At 40.5% G+C, this 10,968-nt stretch overlaps 1 pseudogene; it reads right to left on the reverse strand.

The window, feature by feature from the left end:
* Positions 1-3,822: 3,822 nt before the first annotated feature.
* LOC140614400 (heterogeneous nuclear ribonucleoprotein D-like pseudogene) lies at positions 3,823-5,477 on the reverse strand (annotated as a pseudogene).
* Between the last annotated feature and the right edge of the window lie 5,491 nt (positions 5,478-10,968).

Raw genomic sequence — 10,968 nt, forward strand, 5'->3', positions numbered from 1 at the left:
CTGGGAGTTGGCTGTTAAGTCAGGCAAACTGAGAGTCCCACCAGGGAATTCTCATGATTTTGGTCACATATGAAACTCAAAGATGGCCTCTGTCAATCCCCTTAGTTGTTTCTGTCAACAAGGAGGTCCTTCCCCTCCCCCCAATCCCACTACCAATGGAGGCTGGCCTTGTGACTTGCCTTAATCAACAGAATCTCATGGAAAAGACACCTGCCTGCTCTGACATCGCCCTGAGAACCCTGGCAGCAACCACTTTCCAGAAACCAATGACTGTGCTCCAAGGACACTTTGACTAGATTTCTAAGTGATGTGACACTTTGGGGAAAGAGACAGGCCCATAAAGGCAGGAAGGTGACAGGCACCTGAGTGGAGTCTTCTTGGACCTTTTAGCCCAGGCAGCTACTGAAGACAGCCAAGTGAATGGTCTGACCTTGTGCCATAAAGATAGGAGAACTGCCAAGGCAAACCCTGCCTGAGTTCCTGACCCAATGAATTATGAGGAACAACACATTGTTGCTGTGTTAATCCATTAAATTCTATAGTGGATTGTGATGCAGTCCCATAAAATGGAAACACTGACAAAATACAGAGGGAAAGTATATGCAAGCACACGCTAGAGATACTGTGGGCTTAGTACCAGACTACTGTAATAAAGTAAATATTGCAACAGAGAGAGTCAGATGAAGTGTTTGATTTTTCAGTGCATATAAAAGTTATGTTTCACTATTGTGTAGTCCATTAAAAGTGCAATAAATAGCATTATGTCTAAAAATACTTTAAAAATACATTAATTAAAAAATACCTTATTGCTAAAACTGCTAACCATCATCTGAGTTTTCAGTGAGTTGTAATCACTGATCACAGATCATAGTTACAAATATAATAATAAGCTTTAAAGTTTAAAATACTGTGAGAATTACCAGAATGTGACACAGAGGCATAAAGAGAGTAAATGCTGTTGGTAAAATGGTGCCAATGAACTTGCTTGATGCAGGGTTGACACAGACCTTCAACTTGCAAAAAAGCACCGTATCTCTGAAGCGAAATGCAATAAAACAAATTATGCCTATACCCACTGTCCTTCATTACACTCATAATTTGCATCTTCTAACACTGTGGTCAGGACTTGTTCCAGCTTCCTCTTGATGTACTCCCAGATCGGCCTGTTTCTTTCCTGGTATCATCCTTCTGGCCTTTGCAGCTAATTCACTTCTAGTTCTGCCTCAGCTCCAAGGGGAATAGACTATGCTTAGTGGGGTATTGGCTATTGCCCATAGATTTTTGTCTTTGCTAAAAGTCCTAATGTCCTGGGCTCTCAGCTTCCATTCCTCCAATGGCACTTCAGCCAACCTGCTGCATAGATCTGGCTTCTCCACCAGTTACCTTCCACCACTCCTGAAAGGAAGGCTTTGAGTGAACTTAAGTCTGGAAGTCCCTGGTTAAACCTTCATTTCCTTCCCCCTCTGCCTTCCTCAGACCACACCCTGGCAACTATTACATTGCCAGTTCAGGCCATAGCAGGCATTGATTAAATGTCTTTTAATTAAAAACATACATGCTTTATCAGTTAAGACACACAGAAGAGTTCTTTGCATATGGCTGTTGGTATATAAATAGGGAAAGCATTAAAAATAAAAACTTTCCCTCAACTACAGCAAAAAATTCTCTATTTCTCTCTGTGAAGCTATGTTTATGCTACTTTCTTGAAATGTTTTTCTTTCTTTCCAATATTAGCATATTTAAAAACTTCTCATGCTTAAAACTAGACCTAAAATGATCCATTCTCATGAAGCTATCTCAATTTTCTAGCTAGAAATTATTTCTCTCCTTTTAAATTCTCTGAGCTTTGTATCTGCAGTTTCAAAATCACCCATTTATGTTTTTCTACATTCAGGCAGCTCACTCATTAATTTACTTGTTCATTTATTCAACATATACTTATTAAGTGCTTATTGTGTGCCAGGCACTTCCACTGGAAGTTACTTTTTAATGCATGACAGTGTTACAAAGGCCTTTGTTTTTTGTTTTTTTTAAATAATAAATTTATTTTTTATTGGTGTTCAATTTGCCAACATACAGAATAACACTCAGTGCTCATCCCGCCAACTGACCCCCTCAGTGCCCATCACCCATTCACCCCACCCCCCACCCTCCTCCCCTTCCACCACCCCTAGTTCGTTTCCCAGAGTTAGGAGTCTTCATGTTCTGTCTCCCTTTCTGATATTTCCTACCCATTTCTTCTCCCTTCCCTTCTATTCCCTTTCACTATTATTTATATTCCTCAAATGAATGACAACATATAATGTTTGTCCTTCTCCGATTGACTTACTTCACTCAGCATAATACCCTCCAGTTCCATCCACGTTGAAGCAAATGGTGGGTATTTGTCATTTCTAATGGCTGAGGAATATTCCATTGTATACATAGACCACATCTTCTTTATCCATTCATCTTTCGAGGGACACCGAGGCTCCTTCCACAGTTTGGCTATTGTGGACATTGCTGCTAGAAACATCGGGGTGCAGGTGTCCCAGCGTTTCACTGCATCTGTATCTTTGGGGTAAATCCCCAACAGTGCAATTGCTGGGTCATAGGGCAGGTCTTTTTTTAACTCTTTGAGGAACCTCCACACAGTTTTCCAGAGTGGCTGCACCAGTTCACATTCCCACCAACAGTGCAGGAGGGTTCCAAAAAGGCCTTTGTTTATAACTTCAGAAGTGTTAAAATTCACCAGATTGACTATGGAAAATGTCAGTAGGCTATATTCCAATCACTCAAGGACACCCTCTGTGCTCCAGACAACATCAGCTCCTTTATTCCTACTGTTCTCTTAACACAGAATGTCCCTCATGCCTTCTGCCCCTGTCCTGCCATGGTTCACACTCCTCCTACTCCCTTCCTTGCACCTCCCACTCTGTGCCCTGCACTGCCTTCTGAGAAATTTCTCTCCTAGAGGACCAGCACTAATGCCATCTTTGCTCTGAAGCCTTTCTTAATACTGTTGTTTTAGAACTAAATATCATGTTGGCATATTGTATTTTGTACTGCTGTTCAGGGGGCATCCCTTTTTCTTGTGGGGACTTCCCTAGGAATCTATCAAGGTTTGCTACTCAGATTTTAGATTCTCATAGAGAAGGGCAAGGCTTTCAGTTTTATAGTTCTCCTTTCACCACCTTTCCTTAACTAAATCTAAGATGTAGTATTTAAAAAAAAAAAACTAGAAGAGATATGAGAATTGACTACACACTCACTGGAAGGGAAAAAAATGAAAAGACAGTCCACATTAAAAGTTGGCAAGAATGGGATTCTCCTGCATTGCCAGTGAGAATACAAAATGGTACAGCCTCTTTGGGAAAGAAATGAACTATTTCTTATAGAATTAAATTTATAACTACCATGAGACTCGGTCCTTCTACTCCTTGGTAATTACAGAAAGGAAATGAAAACATATGTCCACGGGTGGGGCCAGATGGCGCAGGAGTAGAGGTCCTCACCTCACCTGGCCCTACCAACTCACCTGGGCAAAAAGGAAATGGAAAGGAGCTTCTTCTCAGAAAGGTCTGTTGGCATCTGACTGTGTCCATGGAGCAAAAAGCAGAACCAGCAGTTTTCATCAAATAGGTGGTGCCTGTTTGGGAAAGTCATTCAGGGCCAGGCCCCATCCTAGGGTCTTCCACTGTACTGCTGTGTTGCCTTTGGGTGCAGAGACTTCCCCAGAGGACTGCCCAGCCTGGGGGTCCCGCACAGAGGCCTCAGGGCTATGGCACGTAGCTGATTATCAGCCCCACCTGGGCTGCTTTTTTTTTTTTTTTTTTTTAACAATCACATAAGGAAGCATTTATTTGAGGTTTAACATGAAATCATACAAATAAAATTTGTATAAACACAATCCACATCGAGTCGTAACACAGATAGCAAAAGACAAAGTAAAAACAAAGGAAACTAATTGGCGGCTATATACAGTTGGACACGGACACTAGTCTTGTACACTAGAAAGTCTTTTACAAAATAATCATCTTAGATCAACAGAAGACCAATCTTCAATGTCGTCCTGCAAGATGGGTTAACTTTAAGCAATCTTCTCCTGTTTTCTCCAATGTCCTTCTTTCGTATGGCTGATAATTGTTTTGGTGATTGCCACCCCCTCTAGACGCCGTAAGTGCTCTGTTGGCCACTGTAGTCTGCATATCCCTGTCCATATCCATAGTTCCCATAGTTATACCCAGTATAATCACAGCCGCCATAGCCACTATAGTTTTGATCACCACCATAGGCACTATTGTAATTTCCATATCCTTGATCATAATAGTTATCCTTGGTTCCAGTTTTGGCCCTGACCTCATCCACGACCCCTAGTACCACCTCGTCCACCAGCTGCAGCACCTCTTCCTCCTTTTTGTTGTTGCTATTGCTGCCTATGTACCTCTTTGGGTTGTGCAACTTTGATTTCACACTTCCCAGAACCAATTTGATGATATCTGCTTTCTAACAATTTCTTTACTGGCTCTTCATCTGTATAGGTAATAAAACAAAATCATCTTCTTTCGTTTGTTTTTGTATCCATGGGAAGTTCAATATTTTCAATCTCTCCAAAGGCTCCAAAATATTCTTTAATTTGTTCTTCAGAAGTATCTGGGCTCAATCCACCCACACCTACGAATCTGACCTGAGATTTAAAGAGAGAACAGCTGGAACACTACAGAGAGAAGGGTTTTCACTTCTAACAAGGTAAGAAGGACAAAAAAATAAAATAAAAAAGAATCAAGTGGGAGAGGGGCACCAAGAGGAACTGGACTAAGGCCAGGTGGGCAAGAGCCTGGGGGACAGGAAAGCCCAGCCCCAGAGAAGTGGGAATTTTAAAAATCCCCCATGGATTCTTCCCTGATGGAAGAGTGCTCAGCAGGGAAATCAGGCAGAACCGCAGGAGGGGCAGTGAAGCCTCCAGTCTCCCGGGTTCACTAATAGAGAAAGTGTGCCCAGGAGAAAGAGCACTGCACACCACTGGCGGATCTCAGTAAAGGGCTGGAGTGGGCCCTGGTGGGGTGTTAGAAGAAGCCGATTGGTCAGGCGGGGGCTCCAGGCAGAGGGTTCTGGACCCTGCTGCCTTTGGGAGCCCTGACTCTGGGAGCCAATTCCAGCATTAAAGGCCCCGGATCCCAGGGCGCCGAGTGGACACAGCCCATGATCCTGTGCACCTGTGACTGGTGGAGGAAGGGAGGGCACATGACAGTGAGGACTGTGCAGTCACCCCCAGGCTGTGCAGGTCAGCACCCCTGCCGTGGGAGCATCTAGGCCAGTGTGAACCAGGAGACTGCAGTAGTTACTGGGGGAGCTGACTCCAGGGATGGAGACCTGGCAGCCACCAGTGTTGTTCCTTCTGGTGTCACCATATGCGTGGGAGAGGCGGGGCTGCCAGGGAACAGAGGCCTTATGGGGTAAACAGCTCCCATTGAACTCAGCATCAGGGGGCCGGGCATCTCCCCAGGTACACACAACTGAGAGTCAGAACAGCAGGCCCCTCCTCCAGAAGACCAGCTGGAAGAACAGGGGACGAGAAAGTTCTTGACCAAGCAACACTGGAAAGCTCCAGGGGAAGTTGAGGGATTTACAGTATATAGAACCAGAAGGTACCCCTCCTTTACCCCCCTTTTTCCAGTATCACTCCTTTTTTTATCAGATTATAAATTTCCAATTTTTTTCTCTTTTCCCATCTTACCTATAATATTTAACCAGCTGTTCATTTTTAAGATTCTTCCTTTTTGACTTTTATATTTCTGAAATTACAGGTCTTAGATATATTTTCCACTTCTAGGTTTCGTTAACATACTCAACTTAACTTTGGGAGATATGCAAGATGTGTTTGTTTTGTTTTGTTTTGTGTTTTTTGTTTTCCCTGCCTCATTTGGTTCTACAATGGCATAAGTAAATGCCTTCTAAAACATGACTAGCATGCACCCAGAACCAAGTGGAATACTGTGCTGGTTCATTCTGTGAGATTATATTCTCTCTTCATTCCCACTCTACCCCTTTTTTAAATCTCATTTATGATTTGGGGGTCAATGTTGGGGCTTTCTACAAGTATTTCTCCTTTATATAAATTTGGGACTCAGCATCTTCTAACATACAGAACTTAATATATTCAGAACCAAGAGGATCACCCTCTAGGACCCCTCAGGTAGACTAAATTCTCCCTCCACTACAATTTCATCACCACCACCATCTTCCAGGCCCCACCCTTTTTTCCTCTTTACTTTTGCTTTTTTTTTTGGAGAGGGGTATTTTCTTCTTTTTTATTTTTCTTTTTTCCTTCTTCTTTGGGATTTTTGGCCTTTTATTTTTTACTATTTTTTAAAAATTATTTTTCACTTTAGTGGTCGTTTGTTTTACTTCATTCTGATCTTTGTTTTCAATATCTGGTCTCTGGCATCATCAGAAACATCTAGGGTGAAATGTACTTAGGTTGTGGTTGATATTCTTGATGCAGCCCACTCATACAGCCACTCTGCACTGAGCAAAATGACTAGAAGGAAGAAGTCAGCACAAAAGAAAGAATCAGAAACAGTACTCTCTGCCACAGACTTACAGAATTTGGATTCTATAATTTGGATTACAATCTGATGTGAGAAAGCCAATTCAGAAGCACAATTATAAAGCTACTTGGTGGCTCTGGAAAAAAGCATAAAGGATACAAGAGACTTCATGACTGCAGAATTCAGATCTAATCAGGCCGAAATTAAAAATCAATTAAATGAGATGCAATCCAAACTAGAGGTCATAACAACTAGGATTAATGAGGTGGAAGAAAGAGTGAGTGACATAGAAGACAAGTTGATGGCAAGGAAGGAAGCTGAGGAAAAAAGAGACAAACTTTAATTGTTTGTCTCTTTGTCAATTGTTTGTCACCAGGAAAGGTTAAGGGAAATAAATGATAGCCTCAGAAGGAAAAAAAAATCTATGTATAATTGGGGTTCCAGAGAGCACTGAGAGGAAAGAGGGCCAGAAAACATATTTGAACAAATCATAGCTAAGAACTTCCATAATTTGGGGAGGGAAACAGGCATTCAGATCCAAGAGATAGAGAACCCCCCAAAAAAATCAATAAAAAACGTTCAACACCTCAACATTTAATAGTGAAACTTGTAAATTCCAAAGATGAAGAGAAAATCCTTAAAGCACCAAGAGACAAGACATCCCTAACTTATATAGGGAGAAATAGTAGATTAACAGCAGACCTCTCCACAGAGACCTGGAAGGCAAGAAAGAGCTAGCAGGATATACTCAGGGTACTAAATAAGAAGAACATGCAGCCAAGAATACCATATCTAGCAAGGCTCTCATTCAGAAGGAGAGAGAAAGAGCTTTCAAGATAGACAGAAACTAATAGAATATGTGACCACCAAACCAGCTCTGCAAGAAATATTAAGGGGTACACTGTAAGAGAAACAGGAAGCCCAAAGAAGTAATCCACAAAAAACGGACTTAATAGGTATTATGAAGACACTAAATTAATATCTTTCAATAGTTACTCTGATGTGAATGGGCCAAACGATCCCATCAAAAGATGCAGGGCTTCAGACTGGATAAAAAAGCAAGACCTATCTATATGGCCATCTAAGAAGAGACTCATTTTAGACCTAAGGACACCTCCAGCCTGAGAATGAAAGGTTAGAGAACCATTTACCGTTCAAATGGTCCTCAAAAGAAAGCAGAGGTAGCAATCTTCATATCAGATATATTAAAGTTTATCACGAAGACTGTAGTAAGACATGAAGAGGGACACTGTATCATACTTAAAGGGTCTATCCAAGAAGACCTAATAATCGTGAATATTTATGCCCCTAAAGTGGGAGCTGCCAATCATCTCAATCAATTAATAAACAAAGTAAAGAGATCCTTAGATAATAACACACTAATGGTAAGAGACTTCTACATGGCACTTTCTGTAAATGACAGATTTTCTAAGCACAACATCACTAAAGAAACAAGGGCTTTAGATGATACACTGGACCACATGGATTTCACCAATATATATATACAGAACTGTGAATCTGAATGCAACTGAATACACATTCTTCTCAAGTGCACATGGAACCTCATTCAGAAGAGACCATATACTGGGTCACAATAAGGACTCAACCAATCCCAAAAGATTAGGATTATACCCTGCACATTTTCAGACCATAATGCTTTGAAACTAGAACTCAATCACAAGAAGAAATTTGAAAGAAACTCAAACAGGTGGAGGTTAAATAGCATCGTGTTAAAAGATGAATGAATCAACCAGGAAATTAGAGAAGAATTAAAAAGATTCATGGAAACTAATGAAAATGAAGATACAACAGTTCAGAATCTTTGGGATACAGCAAAAGGATCTTAAGAGGGAAATACATCACAATACAAGCATCCCTCAAAAAATTGGAAAAAAATTCAAATACACAAACTAACCTTGCACCTGAAGGAACTGGAGAGAGAACAGCAAATAAAACCTACACCCAGCAGAAAAACAGTGTTAAACATTCGGGCAGAACTCAATGAAATAGAGACCAGAAGAACTGTGGAACAGATTAACAAAACCAGGAGTTGGTTCTTTGAAAGCATTAATAAGATAGATAAACCATTAGCCAGCCTTATTAACAAGAAAAGAGAAAAAATTCAAAATAATAAAATTATGAATGAGAAAGGAGAGATCACTACCAACACCAAGGAAATACACCAAAACCAAATAAAAACAAACGATTTCAAAAACTTATTATGAGCAGCTGTATGCCATAATATAGGAAACCTAGAAGAAATAGACACATTTCTGGAAACGACAAACTACCAAAACTGTAACAAGAAGAAATAGAAAACCTAAAAAGGCTGATAATCAGGGAGGAAATGGAAGCAGTCATCACAAACCTCTCAAGACACAAAAGTACAGGGACAGATGGCTTCCCAGGGGAATTCTATTAACGTTTATAGAAAAACAATACCTATTCTACTACAGCAGTTACAGAAGATAGAAAGGGACGGAATATTTCCAAACTCGTTTTATGAGGCCAGCATCACCTTAATTCCAAAACCAGACAAAGACCCCACCAAAAAGGAGAATTACAGACCAATATCCCTGATGAACATGGATGCCAAAATTCCCAACAAGATACTAGCCAATAGGATCCAACAGTATATTAAGAAGATTATTCACGATGACCAAGTGGGATTTCTCACCAGGATGCAAGGTTGTTCCAACACTCATAAAGCAATCAATGTAATAGATCATAGGAATAAGAGAAAAAACAAGAACATTATGATCCTCTCAATAGATGCAGAGAAAGCATTTGACACAATACAGCATCCATTCCTCATCAAACTCTTCAGAGTGTAGGGCTAGAGGGAACATTCCTCAGCATCTTAAAAGCCATCTATAAAAAGCCCACAGCAAATATCATTCTCAATGGGAAACACTTTCCCCTAAGATCAGGAACAAGACAGGGATGTCCACTCTCACCACTGCTATTCAACATAGTCCTAGAAGTCCTAGCCTCAGCAATCAGACAACAAAAGGAAATAAAAGGCATTCAAATTGACCAAGAAGATGTCAAACTCTCCCTCTTTGCAGATGATATGATACTGTACATGGAAAACCCAAAAGACTCGACCCCAAGATTGCTAGAACTCATACAGCAATTCGGCAGTGTGGCAGGATACAAAATCAATGCCCAGAAATCAGTGGCATTTCTATACACTGACAATGAGACTGAAGAAAGAGAAATTAAGGAGTGAATCCCATTTACAATTACATCCAAAAGTATAAGATACCTAGGAATAAACCTAATCAAAGAGGAAAAGGATCTATACCCTAAAAACTACAGGACACTTCTGAAAGAAGTTGAGGAAGACACAAAGAGATGGAAAAATATTCCATGCTCATGGATTGGAAGAATAAATATTGTTTAAAAGTCTATGTTACCCAGAGCAATTTACAGAGTCAGTGCAATCACTATTAAAATACCATGGACTTTCTTCAAAGAGTTGTAACAAATCATCTTAAGATTTGTGTGGAATCAGAAAAGACCCCAAATAACCAAGGGAATATTGAAAAAGAAAATCAGAGCCGGGGGCATCACAATGCCGGATTTCAAGCTGTACTATAAAGCTGTGATCATCAAGACAATGTGGTACTGGCACAAAAACAGACACATAGATCAATGGAACAAAACCCAGAAATGGGCCCTCGACTCTATGGTCAACTAATATTCGACCAAGCAGGAAAGACTATCCACTGGAAAAAGGACAGTCTCTTCAACAAATGGTGCTGGGAAAATTGGACAGCCACGTGTAGAAGAATGAAACTAGACCATTCTCTTACACCAGACACAAAGATAAACTCAGAATGGATGAAAGATCTAAATGTGAGACAAGAATCCATCAAAGTCCTAGAGAACAGAGGCAACACACTTTTTGAACTTGGCCAGAGCAACTTGTTGCAAGATTGACCTATGAAGGTAAAGGAAACAAAAGTAAAAACGAATTATTGGGACTTAATCAATATAAAAAGCTTCTTCTGCACAGCAAAGAAACAGTCAACAAAATTAAAAGACCACCCACAGAATGTCATTTGCAAATGACCTACCAGATAAAGGGCTAGTATCCAAGATAAATAAAGAACTAATTAAACTCAATAGGAAAGAAACATACAATCTAATCATGAAGTGGGCAAAAGACATGAACAGACATTTCGCTGAAGGAGACCTACACATGGCCAACAAGCACGTGAGAAAATGCTCTGCATCACTGGCCATCAGGAAAATACAAAACAAAACCACAATGAGATACCACCTCACACCAGTGAAAATGGTGAAAATTAACAAGACAGGAAACAACAAATGTTGGAGAGGATGTGGAGAAAGGGGAATACTCTTGCACTTTTGGTGGGAATGTGAACTGGTACAGCCATGCTAAAAACTGTGTGGAGGTTCCTCAAAGAGT

This window comes from Canis lupus, chromosome 22 (genome assembly GCF_048164855.1).
Source record: "Canis lupus baileyi chromosome 22, mCanLup2.hap1, whole genome shotgun sequence".
Lineage (NCBI taxonomy): Eukaryota > Metazoa > Chordata > Mammalia > Carnivora > Canidae > Canis > Canis lupus.